Here is a 14,388-nt window from a genome sequence, read left to right as displayed (position 1 = left end):
GAAAATGGTCACTTAGGAAATTACCCCAGGTGGCTATTTCCGATTGTCCCCCATGGGGCAGGAGTTTCAGGTCAGCGAAGCAGTGACCAAAAGAAAGCAGAAGGGATTTCAGGGGCAGTGTGCCTCCTGCTTGAATTTTGATCTAAACTGATTTACAACTGAAAAAGGTCGGTGTCTCATTAGAAACCAGAAATCCTAGGAAAGTTACCAGAGAGATTTTGACGCCTTTCACAGGCTGCCAGGGAATCGGTCCCAGCCCATGAGCAGACCCAGTTTAGAAAGCAAGGCCCTGGAATGGTGCCCCGGGGACTTGCCCACGGGAGTTAGTTTGAATACAGCCAAATGCTGACTCTTGAAAAAGAAAGACTTTGTCCCCTCTGGCTTGCTCAGTGCCAGAACCTCTGTCTTGGAGAAAGGCTATGAAATTGAGAAATGTGGGATATTATGTCACTGGAACCAGTGAAGGCAAGTTTAACAAATATGAACTTCAAGTCGAAAAATAGTTTCCTTTTTTTTTAAGTGAACAGAAATAATACTTATTCATTGCTAAAACTTCACACAGTACAGAGGTTAAAGTAAAAAGTGAAGGACTTTCCTCCCACGGCCACGACTTTCCAATTCCCTCTCCTCCACTTACCAGAAATACTCGCTGTGGATATTTTGTTCACATTTTTCAGGGCTTCCTACTTTCATGAATTACCAAAAAAATTGACCAGTCTGTCTGTCTAGTGCTTTATCTATTCATCTTATGCATCTATCCATCACCCATTTGGTTTGGTTTTGTTTTCACAAAAAATGAGATCCCAAAAAATATATTCTCCCACTTGAGTTATTCATTCTACAGAGCATTGAATTTTTCCAAGTCTACCTCATTCTTTTTAGTACTGGCACAGTGTTCATCTATTATATGGATGTCCCATAACTTTAATTAGCCCATGCACTATTAATGAACATTTATGTTGTTTCCAATTTCTTTTTCTATTATAAAAATGCTATAATAAAAATTTTAATTAAAAGAAATAGTACTGGGTATGTTGTGTTAAGGATGAGGTGCTGTGCTAAGTCCTCCAGAGAATATTAAGATGAATAAGATAGATTTTTGCCTTCTTGGAGTTAACACTCTAGTGGGGCAGAACTATAAACATCTGACATAAGAAAATAATTACTTAAACACTAAATAGTTGGACAAATAAATATGTATTCAGCAAATAACATAGTCCCTGCCCAGGGTGCAGAGAGAAAGGAACTATCCAGTTCTAACAGCTGGCAGTAGGGAAGGTTTTGTGAACTGACTTCATCTACGTAAAGATTTGCTTTAGTGTGTTCGCTGTAGAGAAATTGAGGAGGAAGCTTGTGGAATCACTAGTCATTCTATTTACCATGCATTGGGGTAAAGGGCTCTACGGTTTTTACTATCTGAATTTCATTTAACAAAAATAATTTCAAAATGTCTGTGAATGCTTTGTCCTTCTCCTAAGTTTGTTTTGTGGGTTTAGTCTAAACTTTATCTAATATAACCTGAAAACTTGCTTTTTTCTCTATCTAAAAACATTTTCTGGGTAAAAATGCAAACTCTAAATTGAGCATGTCATGGGCTGTTGAATTACTCTTGATATGTCTGGTGTGACTGTCCAGACAGACATTTTATCAGTACACTAAATTTGACAGTATATTTTAAAAAGAAAACATCTGAAATAATTCTCCTGTGATAAGAAATCTCTTTAAGTCAGAACCTTCTCAGCAATCATGTAAACATGTTAAAAGGAGAGTTTTTATTTTTAATCAATCTTCTTAATTAGCAGGTCTTTTTCTTATTAACATCTTCAAAGTGCTTTGAGCTCCTCCCCAGATGAAAGATCCTGTGTGCATACAAATTATTATTATGCTCACAAAATATACACACTAAAAGTAAAAAAATTGCAATTTAACTCCACAGACTGCAATGCCTTTGAGACACTTTGATCTGCCAATATAGCTGTCAATTATTTTATATCCTTTACTCTAAATGCATGCATTAAAGCATTCTCATGCATACCCTTGTGAATACAGCTGCTTTTTCCAACACAGTTCCTCTTAATTTACCCTTGTTTCCTTTTTCATTGTTGTTCTTGGTAGCTGCTGATTCAGCTTTTCTTCTCTTGGGAGAAGGTATATGGAAGCTTGGCATTGAAATGGAAAATAATTCCATTTTTCTCTGTAAAGATGGCTGTGACATAAATATGTGTATTTAGCATTCTTTGATGACCTGGGAAAATGCATATGACATAATAAGTAAAAAAAAAAGCATGATATAAAAATGTACAGAGTATTAATTCAACTGCAATACTAATAATTGCTGACACGAATTGAACAGAACCATGTCCGTCACTGACCTGAATGCTTTACCTACGTGTTCGGCTTTAATCTTCACTATGAAGGGACACTAGCATCCCTTTTTTAGAGAAAGACACTGAAGGTCAGAAAGATTAAGTGATTGGGTTCCGTCTGGCACTGGCTCCAAAACTTATCCCCTTAGTGATGGTCATGCTGCCTTTTAATAGTGATTGTCCCTAGGCAGAGAGATTTGGAGTGATTTCCCCCCCAACTGTTTTACATTTATACATTTTAAAAAAGAAACAAAACTAACACGGTAAATACATGAATTTATCAAATAAAAATAAAGAGGCCTAAGTCCTCTTATTTATGGGGGTGATGATTCAGGATAAATATAGATAATGTGTGATTAAGCTTAGAGTTCCCTGGGTGTCTTCCTTATCTTTGAAATGAGGAGGTTGAACCAAGAGTCTCAGAGGCATCATTTAGTTCTAGTATTACTATTAGTTTTATAACGATACTTCAAAGATGGCACTTTTCTGTAACAATAAGTAGGTTCTAGTTCCCTAAATTTGCTAAAAGAGCTGTTAAGTATTAAAGGAAGAACCATAGAATTGAGTATTAAATGAGTACAGTTGGTGATTCATCGCTGAACACCAGAGAAGAATAAAGATACTTTTCCTGATGATGATATTGAATAAGTATTAATTAATTATTACATAATTATTAAATTATAATTGTGAATAAAGAATAAGATATTTTTTCTCATTTAATTCCAGAGTATAAGACAAGTTGCACTGGAAATCAGGGCGTGGTCTTTGTCTGACCGGAGTTAAGTTTGGACATGTCTGGAATGTGGGAGTCAGAACCCCTTGGAAACAACACGGAGAGTGGGTGTTTCCAGCTGACAGGAGCATTTGATCTTTTCTTGGAAAATAAATACCTACACTACAAAAGAAGGTTGCTCATCCCCACAGAAGGACTAGTTCCTCAACAGGAAGCATGTGGCACCAACCATGAAGAATGGACAGAACCATCTGTAATACTATAAATATTAAGATGTCTGAGAAGCATGAAGAATTTTTATTTCTGGCCACTAATAATTACATTTGTGTTTTATTTCTATTTCTGAGAGTAGAGTAGTCTTTATTTATTTCAAAACAGGGAAATATAGTGAATGAGCACATATTACGTGTTCAATAAATATTAGCTAGATGAAGGAAGCATATTAATATTTAAGCTTTAATTAGAAGTATAGTTCTTTTTAAGGTAAAGCTAAAGAACTGTACTCTTTCCTTGATTAATATGTAGAATTATATCTTCTTTAGAACCTGGAATCTTCATATAAACCATCAATTTAAAAACTTTCCTATCAATAGATCAAAGATTCAAGTAAAAAGAAAAAAAGAAGAAAAAAAGAAATCCTTTTTATACTAGAAGACATAGAAAAATTTCTTTACAGTCTTAAAGTGGAGAAGACCTTTCTTCTATAACCAAAAGTACAGAAATCATTAAGGAAAACTGATAGCCATTATACAAAATAATATAATAATTAAATCTCTAGTCTGGCAAAAGCAAACCATGACAAAAAGCATACACACATAATAATAATAATAATAATAAATAACAACAAACATATAAAAAAGGCTTGCAATTTATATCAAGCTAAAAAGCTAATCTACCAATGTATAAAGAGTTCCTAGCAGTCAATTAAAAAAGTACTAACAAACCAATAGAACAAAAGACAAAGAAAATAAACTACGAGTTCACAGAAAAAAGCAACACATACCACTCTTAAACCTAAGAGAAAATGCTCAATTTATAATTCAAGAAATGTAAGACGTAACTATTCTAAATTATTTTGCCTAGTCATCGGATTGGAAAAAATCTACAAATCTAATAACACACCTGCAGTCAAGACCTTGAGGGGGGAAAGCCTTTGCATTAGGGGTACAAGAGTAAATTGGTACAGCCTCTATGGAGTGCAATTTGGCAATATCTATCAAAATTACAAATGTGCATAACCCAAGGCAGATTTGCGGTGGACTAATAAAGTGTAAGCTTCAGTGTCCCTCACTTGCACAGGCCCCTTTTGAGGCCCTGGGAAGAGTCCCAACAATTTTTCAACATGTTATGTTTGTTTTTGAAAACTTTGCAAAATAAGATATTGTAATCATGATTGGTTAAGACCGCTGCTCTCTTTCTCTCAGACTTCCTCTTGGTCACTTTCCCTTGAAAAGTGTGGCATTGGAGGGGCATCAGCGACTTTTGGAATAATGCTAAAAGGCAGTTGACTCAGAGATACATTTGGTTTGGATTTAATAGAATCTATTTATGTGGTATGGAATCACTTCCATTACAGCCACGTTATTGCTAGGTGTCCTGCGGCAGGAACAGCTTCCAGAAATACTCTTACCACCTGCTTTGCCAACCACCTGCCATTCTGACTAGAAATTGCAGGGCCAGAGGTCATATTGAAATATGTACATGTCTTATGGTGCCTGATACCAGAATTATGCAGGTAGTAGAAAAGAAACAAGGCTTTAAATACAAAGAGCCAGAAGTCAACCTGTGGAAAGTTATTATAATCATCAGATATGTAAAATTATGAGCAGAATGCTAGTTTTTAACAGATATCTGGTCGAAATGAATATTCTCACTCATCAGGATATATGTTATAATGTAGCAATTATAAATGTATCACATATTTATAATATTTTTAAAAATGGAATCTTTGGAATAGAATTTATTGGAAATTCTGAGTTTAGGAAAAAATCTGCAGCAGCGCTACAAATGGCAAGCCCGTTTGTGTGAAACTGAATGCTTTGTGCACTCTGCCTGTAAGCTGGTACCAAACAGACTGACCACTGAGCCTGCTGAGCCTGCACCCAGAACTGGGGTCTGGGAGGGACACTCTGCCATGAGGCACAAGCTGGGACTGACCCGTCAGTGCCTCTGCCATTCACTGCTGTTTAAATAGTTTTGAATAATTACGAACAGATTGCCAACACTGAAGCGAGGTGGAGAGGGATCTATGTTCTGCTCCCGCTAAACTCACAAAGGTCTGAAGCAGAGATGGGCACTTAACCAAGAGCAGGCGAATATAATCTGTCCAAGTGACCACTGATGCTGCCTGAAGTAAAAATTCAGTCTAAATAGGCACGATGCCTATTCACTGAGCTGATCAGATTGTTTCTGTGGGGAAAACAAACTGAAAATATGAAAGGGAGTTAGAAGTTGGTAAGGGGAGCACAAGACAAAACAGACAAGCTGTTAATGGCAGATCTAAAGGGAACACCTTCCTGGGCTGTGACTGCTGATGGGTGACAAGGTAATGAGCTGGTCTCTAGAGCTCCCTGCATCCTTGAATGACCTACAGTTGCGTGCAGCCCGTGTGGCTCAGCTAGTTCTTGTTCATTCTGTGATGTTACAGGAAGCCTAGCTTCATGGCTTGGATTTTTGCCCTGAATTTCTATAGTTATTCCCAGTGACTAAGGTGAGAGATTCTTTGCATCTACAGGAGCTTAAGGAAAATGTCTCTAAAAAGAAGTTAGATTGTAGATATCAAGAGCTTTATAACTATTCATACTGTTTGATTCAATCATTCCTCTCTGGAACCCAGTCTAAGGCAATAACCCCAAATAACCCCAAAGTCAGGAAAGCCATATGCATAAAGAAGGTAATCTCAATTTTAGTTTAATGCAATTTAGTTGGTAAATATGTGTCCAAACATAAGTGAATGATAAAGAAAAGAAAAATAATAAAGTTATTAAATACTTGTTTATCCAAAATTATATACATGAAGAGTTTTGTATTAACATTGACATGTTGTTATAATCTCAATTGGAAAAAAGCAAGAAGTATATATTCATGTAGAAATGTTCAGAGAAAGAAACACGGCAAAATATGCAAAATATGGATAGTAATTATCTTTGTGTAATTTTTTCCCTGTATTTAATTTTTTTAATGAAATATACATGTGTTGTTTTTATAATGGGGAAATGTTTTAAAAAATAAAAGCAGGGTATTACCTGACTTTTAGACAAAAATTAATCATCCTAAACTGATATTAGAAAAGAGGGAGGAACAAAAGCTTCAGTGTGAGTAGAAAACTAAAAGAATAGGATCATGGAGACTCGAAAGATTCGGTCGCTACCATATTCCTGGAGGATGGGACTTTGCTTTTCCAGAAGGTACAGGATACTTTTGTCTTTTCATGGCAAGGAAAAAGAACAGTTGGGATAGCTGAGGATACCACCTCTCTGACAAGTCTAAGCCCTTAATAGCTGAGAAGGGCCATGACACAGAGCTTATTAGAAAAACCTGTGCCAGATGGCAGTTCCAAACAACCAGACTTGTAGTTTTTCCACGTGGGTCAGAAGCGTATGCCAGGTTGCAGCATTGTAGCAAGATTAGAAAAATAGCAATTTATGGAAGCTATTTCAATATTTGTTTTATATGAATTTTGTTTACTTTTTAAATATGTTACTAAAGAGTGCCCCTCAGCAAGCAATGTAGCTTGTAAAATATCAGAATGGGGCAAAAGCTTAGTGTTGTGCCCTGTTCGAAAAATAAAGTATCTTGAAACAATGTAAAAAGAAGAAAAAAAATAATGGTGGCAGGGAGAGATTGAGTGCTTAATTAATTAAACACATACTTATGGAGTGTTTACTCTGGGCTAGGCACTACTATGAGCCTTGGGGATAAAAATTTCTACAGTGTAGGTTACAAGGTGGGGAGAGGGGGATATAATAAATAAAAATAAGAAAATTATATAGCACATTAGACAGCTACAGAGGAAAATAAAAACGAAGGAATTAAGACGAGTCGGTTATCAAGTTCTTGGAGATTAAATAAGGTGATTAGGAAAGGTGGCACAGGATATTTGAGCAAAGGTGTGAAGATGAAGAATAGAGACTGAGAAAAGCCTTTCAGGCAAAGGAAACAGCAAGTACAAAAGCACTGAGGACAGGATTGTATCTGGCCTGTTGAAGGAACATCTATGAGATCAGTGTGGCTGGGAGCAGAGTGAGTATGGGTAGTAGTGAGGGAGAAGTAACATGGAAGGCCAGGTCCTGAAGGCAAATCCAAGGAGAACACGAGATGTTGATTAGCTGTGGAAATTGATATAGACCGAGGAAGAGATCAATCTAAGATCCCTAACCCAAGTGACTGGGAGTAGACTATGTCATCAGCAGAGACAGAGAACCCAAGAGGAGAGACAGATTTGTGCCAGGGAGGGAATGAGAAGAGCGAAAAGGAGAAATCATGAGTTTATTTGGAAGGTAGTTCTTTTTGACATGCCAGTCAGGTCTCAGAGGTTGTAGCTGCTACCTCCAAAAACAGATGTAACTTGTGAATTCCTAGCAGAGAGAGGGAGTGCTCAAGTTATGGAAGTGGATGACCAACCGTAAATGCTAGTAAATGGTTGTTAAATTAACCTAGTGAAATAGCTCAGGAAAAGTGTTGGTTGGGTTCTTTCCCTATACAAAGGATGAGTATTGAGGTTATTGTGAAGCTGCACAGGAAACTAGTCCTGCTGCACATTCTTGAGTAGTAGCAGAACTCAGGGAGATTAAAAGGTCACCAAGATGCAGTACAACTCTTTTAACCAGTCTACACATTTGTCTGCCCAGCACAGGCATCCTTGTGGCCATGGAGCTGCTCTCTGCTTCTGCTTCTACTGATCCTGGTATGGTATGTCCCTAGTCCCGTCTCTCTCACTTTGTGTCCACATTCCTCAGATGAAATGATCTGATTTATCTGGTTAGTTATCATCCCTCACAGAGAACATTTGGAGCTCTTGAGCCTGGGTCACTCTGAGGCCAATCTATAGATGCTACCTTTGGATCAGTTGCCTGTCCCTTGTCCAGTCAGTTGTGGCTAAACAATACATAGTACCAGGCATGGAAAAAATGTTAAGGGAGTCATCAGATGGGGGTTGTGCCATGGCAGGTGCTCTGAGGCATTCTAGGGATAGCAAAACTAAAAAAATCAAGGTCAGAATAAGAGTCTTAAGGAGACAATGTTCACAAGGATCAAATGCAGCAGAGAGATATAATAATTAATAGTAGGGATAACAGTGATCATATTTTGAATGCTTACTCTGCATCAAATGTTATACTTAGTGCTGTACATAATTATAACCCTTAATTTTTACAACAATCCTGTGACATGGATATTCTACTGCTATTTTGAAGAAAGCAAGATCGAGATAAATTAAGTAAGTTGTCTTCCACAACTGGTAAGTAGCAGAGCTGAAATTCAAAGCAAAGTCTGTTAATATCCAGAGATCAACGTATTGATTTATTTTCCAAAATTATTGACTGATTGTATATTTGGCACCACGCATTGTCTTAGGTACTCCCATGGAGCTCATGTTCATGAGAGGAAGACAGGCCGTAAACAAGAAAACAATTAAATGACATAATTTAAAACAACAAAAAAGGCCACATGAAATAAAACAAGAGACTAGACGACAAATTGATTGAGGATGGGTAGGAGGCACTGTTCTAGAGAGGATGGGTAGAGGAAACCACACCGTGGAGGTAACATTTGAGGTTAGACTTGAGTGATGATGAGGAAGAACCAGCCATACAAAGATCCAGGGGAAACACTCCAAGCAGAAGGTACAACAAATAAACAAATATAAGAGCCAGGCAGGAATGACTCTGGTGTTCAAAACAAACAAACAAAATAAAGCAAGAGCGAGGGGGAAGAGCTGAGAAAGGTAGGCATGAGTCAGATCAAGTACATCTTTAAAAAGTATGGATTCTATTCTAATCACAAAGGGAAATCACTGGAGGAATTTATTGTGGTGAAATGATTACCACAATAAATTCATCTCACATTCATCTTTTTCATATAGATGCAATAAAAAGAAAAGAAAGAAAAAAGAAAACAAGACTCATTTATTGTTTTTCCTGAATAATGTTTTGTTATCTGGCTGTACCACAGTTTGTTTATTCATTCATTTGGTAAAGAGCACCTTGGTTGCTTTCGAGTTTTGGCAGTTATGAATGAAGCTGCTACAAACATCTATGTGCAGGTTTTTGTGTGGACATAAGTTTTCAACTTATTTGGGTGAAATCAAGGAATGTGAATGCTGGATGATATAGTAAGAGTATGTATAGTTTTGTAGGAAACCACTAAACTGTCTTCCAAAGTGACCGTATCATTTTGCATTTCTATCAGCCATGAATGAGGGGTTTTTTTTGCTCCACATCCTCGCTGGCATTTAGTACTGCCAGTGTTTTGGATTTTAGCCATTGTAATAGGTGTGTAGTGGTATATCTTGTTTTAATTTGCAATTTCCTAATGATATATGATGATAAGCATCTTTTCATATGAATGTTAACCATCTATATATTTTCTTTGGTGAGGTGTCTGTTCAGATATTTTGCCCACTTTTTAATTGGGTTGATAATTTCTTCTCTTGGATTTTAAGAATTTTTTGTATATTTTAGGTACAAGTTCTTTATCAGATATGTATCTGTTTTGCAAATATTTTTGTGCCTTGTATTTTTATTCTTTTAACATTTATTTAATATACTGAGAGCCTCAAAAATTCCAAGTGGCTCAGGCCTCTTTTGACTTCTGGGAACATGGAGATGAGGTAGATTATCCAGGTGATCATTTCTGGACCTGTTCAGTCATGAGATGTGTGGGGCTCTTAGCTCCTCTGACCAGTTGTCATTGGGGAGTAAGCAAGAAATAAGAATATCCCTCCACTGTATGCCAACTTCAAAGCAATTTTACATACATTATTTCACCACTACCTTATATAGTAGATCAGATCATTTAGATGGGAAGAAACTTATCAAATCTATCAAGGATCAAATAAGTTAAGCAAACTATCCAGGGTCTCACATCTATTACATGATGAATCTGGGATTCAACCTTGCGATACTGCAGGGTCAGATGGAAGGCTAACTTGTCTCAGGGCAGGGCTCACGGGGGATGGATGACAGAGCAAACCACTGCATCCAGAGGGTGCTTCTGCTGAGGCTCACCCTGGGGCAGTATAGAGAACTAAGGGGTTTCCATCTCAGGGGATGGGGGGGCTGCTCACATTAAGATGGATCCAGAGGGTTTATTTGATTTTAAGCAGAATCTCAATAAGCAGCCAGATATAAGGAATGGGGTCTAATCCTAGAGGGAGAAGAAATGCAAAAATGAACAGAGAATTAAGACTTGAGATCAGCAGGCTGGGGCCTGACATAGGCTGTCGACAGAGACGGGCGCCTGGATCCCAAATGAGGAAAGCCCAGGCAGACAGCTACATGCAGCAATGTCTGGGTGTTCCAGAGAGCCTTTAGGACAAGGATGGGGGTGGCTGGGCCATCACAGGATCCCTGTTCAGGAGAAGAAGGCCACTCTTGTGACTCGTTAGTGGGTCTTAGCTTGCCTTGTCTGGGACAAGCTCAGGGTCTGTACCATGGCTAAGGTTTCAAAGTTAAATATCCTTGGAGCCTACCATTGAGGGGCATAGTAAGGAAGCTCCAAAGAAGGCAGAAACCCCCAAAGAAGTTCAAGCTTTGGGCCAGGACTTGGGGAAGAAAACTGAGGGCATAATTATCAGAAGTGAGGACCTCAGGGCTATTCGATGCTTGTTCTCAGTGCTGAGCTGGGGATCCTGTAGCTCCTGTGACATCTGGACTTATCCCTGGGATGAGTGTAGGGCTGAGCCTGAAGGTAGGGCTTGGTGGGCCCCACTATATAGACAAGGGTGGAGCCAAGACAGCACACCTGTGCAAGACTGACAACTGGGACACGGTGGGGAAGGAGACTTGGGCAACAGATTCTACAGACCAATCTGATTCTACAAACTGCAAGTCCAGCTCTTTCAGGATTCAGGTGCACCGTGCTTAATGAAATAGAAATGCCCCTGACAAGCAATGTATAAATTGAATTTTTATAATTCAATTGACACTTTAAGACACCTAGAGAAATAATACAGTGAATTACTTTTGTAATATGAATTATTAATCCCTAATTATTATTATTATTTTATAAATCTGGTTTCAATCCATTGGATTTTCTTAAATTATCCTTTAAATCTCATTTTCTTCTCTCAGAGAGTAATATATAAGAATAATATTTATATATTTTTAACATATATGTTATATATTAATGCATACTTATATATATTTATGTATATGTTAATAATATATAAGAATCTGACAGCTCCTGAAAAGTAATAGATGCTACTAGTACAGCTTGATTTTAGCAAATGATCTTATTGCTATTGTCACAGGCCCTCCCTCCCCCAGTACCTATGGGGAAGAGATTTCAAGTGGAAGAGATTTCAAGTTTACACTGAACACAGTGATCCCGCGATGACCAGTGATCCCAGCCAAAGGTGGGCCACTGCTTTACAACCTGATGTGGAAGCAGATCCTGGTCACAGCAGGTACCTCTGATAGGAGTATTAACCTCAAGTTATGAAGCAGGATGTGTGACAAGGGGCTGTGAACTTTATCTAGAACTCTAGCAGAGGAGGTTTATATCTGCTCATATCTTATCCAAAATAATTAAGAGAAAACAATATGCTCCCATGGTAAACAGGATGATGTTCCCCACCCCCAATGATGTTCACATCCTGTTCCTTGAAACTGAATATGGCAAAAATAAACGGTTGCTAATCAACTGACATTGAGATAAGGAGATTATCCTGGATTATCTGGGTAGACCTGATGTAATTATAAGGATTCTTAAAGACTGGAGAGGGCGATAGGAGAGCCAGAGAGATAACAGTATGAGAAAGTCTCCACATTGCTGGAGAAATGAAGCCACCAGCCAAGGAAAGTAGGTGGCCTCTAGAAGTTTGAAGAGGCACTCTTCAAATGCATTCTCCCCTGGAGCCTCCAGAAGAAACAGCCCTACTGACACCTTGATTTTAGCTCAGTGACACCCACGTCAGACTTCTTACCTCCAGATTTGTAAGATAATGAATTTGTGTTATTTTTTTTATAGCAGGAATAGGAAATTAATACAACCCTATAACCAAGTTCTTAAAATTTATTTTTCCTTTAGAATGCAAGAAAAGGATAACTAGAACTTAAAACCTGACAGCCTGTAATTTGTTTGCAAGATCCTGCAAGCCATCTTTAATATGAATTTTACTTTTTTTCTCTTTGAAGAGACAAAGAATATTCTGTGCCTAAGGTAACTAAGCTCATTTGTTGAGCCAAGTTTTTACCATAGTATAGTAGAATTGTTGTAAGATCAGAAGTTTTAAAATCTCCTTCGGTACTATATCAAATTGAAAAGCTTCCACACAGCAAAAGAAACCATCGACAAGGTAAAGAAGAAACCATCGAATGGGAGAATATATTTACAAACAATGCCTCTGATAAGAGCCTAATATTCATAAGATATAAAGAACTCATACAATTCAACAATAAAAAACAAGCGATCCAATTAAAAAACGGTCAGAGGACCTGAACAGACATTTCTCCCAAGAAGACATGTGAATGGCGAAAAGAAATATGGGAAGTGTCTATGGCCATACCACCCTGAATAAGCCCAATCCCGTCTGATCTTGGAAGCTAAGCAGGGTCAGGCCTGGTTAGTACTTGGATGGGAGACCACCTAGGAAGACAAGGTGCTGTAGGTGTAAAAAATAAAAAATAAGGGATTGTGAGCTGACAAGGTCCTTGCAATCTGTGCAATCTGTGATGTCAACCAAGGGTTGCTTTGCCTAAAAAAAAAAGAAAAAAGAAAAATAAAAGAAATATGAAAAGATGCTCTCCCTCACTAGCTATTAGGGAAATGAAAATCAGAGCTACAATGAGATACCATCTTGCACCTGTTAGAATGTCTATCATTGACAGGGCAAGTAATAACAAGTATTGGAAAGGATGTGGGCAAAAAGAAACCCTCATACACTGCTGATGGGACTGCAAATTGGTACAACTACTATGGAAAATAGTATGGAGTTTCCTCAAAAAACTAAGAATTGAACTACCATATGATTCAGCAATCTCTCTGCTGGGTATTTGCCCAAAAAACCTGAAAACATTTATCTGCAAAGACATATGCACCCTGATATTCATAGCAGCATTATTCACAGTGGGCTGGACATGGAAGCAACTAAAGCGTCCTCCAATAGATAATTGGTAAAAGAAGTGGTACATATATATCATGGAATATTACTCAGCCATAAGAAGAGATGAAATACTGCCATTCATAACAACATGGCTGAATCTTGAGATAATCCTGCTAAGCAAAACAAGTCAGACAGAAAAAGTTGAAAACCATATGATTTCACTCATATGTGGGATATACAACTGAAAGCGACAAACAAACATGACAAACAAACAAACAGACTCATGGACACAAACCATGGATTAGCGGTTATCAGAAGGAAGAGGGGAGCAGGGAGGGAGATAGGGACAAGGGGTCAAATATTTGGCAATGGAAGAAAATCTGACTTTAGGCGGTGAACACAAAATACAATAAATATATGACATACCGTTGAGTCGTCCACTTGAAACTAATTTGATTTTATTAATCAATGTAATCCCAAAAATGTTTAATAAAAAAAAATAAAATGAAAATAAAAAATAAAATCTCCCTCCGTGTCTCTAGTATGCAGCCAGCTTTGCAAACCACTGGTCTAAAATTTAAATTCTGAACCACATAATTATGAGTGACTGCATGCCTAAAGAACGAGTACAGTGGATTATTAGTAACTTGGGAGGACATAACAAACGTGGTGTCCACAGAGATCGGGCCTGATAATGTAACATTTCATCAGTGACCTGAATAATGGAATGGCGAGCATGCTCATTAAATATAAATGTGGTACCAAAATGGAAAACAGGTGGAGAAGGGCATCTTAATTAATTAATGAGGGTTGTTAATATCATAATATCAATATGAAAAGCATATTGATTTAAAGGACAGGTGACAGCAGAGTAAGGAAATGCTGGAGGAGTTGCTGGGAACTAAATGAAGTTCAGTGAAGGAAAATTCAGAATGACACACATTCTGTAGAAAAGAAAGAAATAAGCAGAATAACAGGTGGAATGGGGGAAGGCTTTGTAAAATTAGAAAAGGACCTCGAGGTCA

At 37.7% G+C, this 14,388-nt stretch overlaps 1 pseudogene; it reads left to right on the top strand.

Annotated features, from left to right (window-relative positions):
- The first annotated feature begins 12,812 nt into the window (after positions 1–12,812).
- LOC118609412 lies at positions 12,813–12,931 on the top strand (annotated as a pseudogene).
- The last annotated feature ends 1,457 nt before the right edge of the window (positions 12,932–14,388 follow it).

This window comes from Rousettus aegyptiacus, unplaced genomic scaffold, assembly GCF_014176215.1.
Source record: "Rousettus aegyptiacus isolate mRouAeg1 unplaced genomic scaffold, mRouAeg1.p scaffold_m13_p_11, whole genome shotgun sequence".
Classification (NCBI taxonomy): domain Eukaryota; kingdom Metazoa; phylum Chordata; class Mammalia; order Chiroptera; family Pteropodidae; genus Rousettus; species Rousettus aegyptiacus.
Note: the sequence above shows the minus strand (reverse complement) of the source record. Positions and strands in the feature narration are given on the sequence as shown.